Source organism: Mus pahari, chromosome 21 (assembly GCF_900095145.1).
Source record: "Mus pahari chromosome 21, PAHARI_EIJ_v1.1, whole genome shotgun sequence".
Taxonomy (NCBI): Eukaryota; Metazoa; Chordata; class Mammalia; order Rodentia; family Muridae; genus Mus; species Mus pahari.
This window is the reverse complement of record NC_034610.1, coordinates 17572398-17574521: the sequence shown is the minus strand read 5'-3', so window position 1 is coordinate 17574521 and position 2124 is coordinate 17572398.

Below are 2124 nucleotides of genomic sequence, written 5' to 3'. Positions count from 1 at the left end.
CAAGAAGCTGGACTCCAGAAATTCAAATAACCCCATGAAAAAATGGGGTACAGAGCTAAACAAAGAATTGTCAACTGAGGAATACCAAATGGCTGAGAAACACCTGAAAAAAATGGTCAACATCCTTAATCATCAGGGAAATGCAAATCAAAACAACCTTGAGATTCCATCTGTCACCAGTCAAAATGGCTGAGATCAAAAATTCAAGTGACAGCAGATGCTGGCAAGGATATGGAAAAAGAGGAACACTCCTCCATTGCTGGTGGGATTGCAAGCTTGTACAGCCACTCTGGAAATCAGTCTGGCGGTTCCCCAGAAAACTGGACATAGTACTACGGGAAGATATTTCAACTGGTAATAAGGACAAATGCTCCACCTTGTTCATAGCAGCCTTATTCATAATAGCCAGAAGCTGGAAAGAACCCAAATGTCCCTCAACAGAGGAATGGATACAGAAAATGTGGTACATGTACACAATGAAGTACTACGCAGCTATTAAGAAAAATGACCATGAAATTCATAGGCAAATGGATAGAACTAGAAAATATCTTCCTGAGTGAGGTAACCCAGTCACAAAAGAGCACACATGGTATGCACTAACTGATAAGTAGATATTAGCCCAGAAGCTCAGAATACCCAAGATACAATTCACAAACCACATGAAATTCTAGAATAAGGAAGACCCAAGTGTGGATACTTTAGTCTGTCTTTGAAGAGGGAACAAAATACTCATAGAAGGAGTTAACAGAGATAAAGTGTGAAGCAGAGATCACCATCTCTGAAGGTATGACCATCCTCAGAGTGTCCCACCTGGGGATCCATCCCATATACAGTCACCAAACCTATACACTTTTGTGGATGCCATCAAGTGTTTGCTGACAGAAGCCTGTTAGAGCTGTCTCCTGGGAGCCTGTGCCAGTGCCTGACAAATACACATGTAGATGCTCGAAGTCAACCATTGGACTGAGCACGGGATCCCCAATGGAGGAGCTACAGAAAGGACCCAAGGAGCTGAAGGAGCTTGCAGCCCTATAGGAGGAACAATATGAACTAAGCAGTATCCCCAGAGCTCCCAGAGACTAAACCACCAACCAAAGAGTACACATGGTGGGACTCAAGATTCCAGCTGCATATGTAGCAGAGGATGGCCTAGTTGGTCATCAATGGGAGAAGAGGCACTTGGTCCTGTGAAGGTTCTATGCCCCTGTGTAGGGGAATGCCAGGGCCAGGACATGGGAGTAGGTGGGTTGGTGAGCAGGGGGAGAGGGAATAGGGTGTTTTCGGAGGGGAAACCAGGAAAGGGGGTTTAACATTTGAAATATACATAAAGAAAATATCTAATAAAAAAACTAGGCAATTAAAAAAAATAAATCAGCATATGAAGATGCATTTCTGAATGCTTTACTTACATCCTAAACTGCATACAACTCAGATGAATAATTCATGGGCAATAAAAAGCCTGTTTAGTAAATATTAATGTTTACAATCATAACCATAGCATAACACAAAGTTTATTTTCTCGTTCAAAAAAGTGTGTACTGGTTTTTCATACGATTATTATATATACAAAGTTCTACATAGCAAGGTAAAAACGTATCCTCTTGAATAAGCAGTTAGTAAAACACAGGTTAGAAAATATGAATAAATTTACATTCCTTAAGCTTTGTGATTGACACAATAGCAAACAGCAGATAATACAACTGGTCCTTTTTTTTTTTTGGTTTTTCGAGATAGGATCTGTGTAGCTCTGGCTGTCCTGGAACTCACTTTTATAGACCAGGCTGGCCTGGAACTGAGAAATCTGTCTGCATCTGCCTCTCAGATGCTGGAATTAAAGGCATGCGCCACCACCGCCCGGCTGGTCTATCATTTTTAATGAGTTATTTTACAACTGAATATTCTGGTACCTGGAGGATAAATGGGAAAAAAAATGATACACTCCCAGTTCACAGGATCTCAACTTCTCGACAACCTTAAGATAACCACAACACAATTGTGAGCAGGGCGTCCATAAAGGCAGCTGAGGAAAACACCCCGCTGCTCCGCTCCCTGCGGTTTCCCAGCCCGGCAGCTCCTCTGACCTGGGACGTTCGAGGGCCAAGGAGCTGCGGTGCCCGCCGCTGC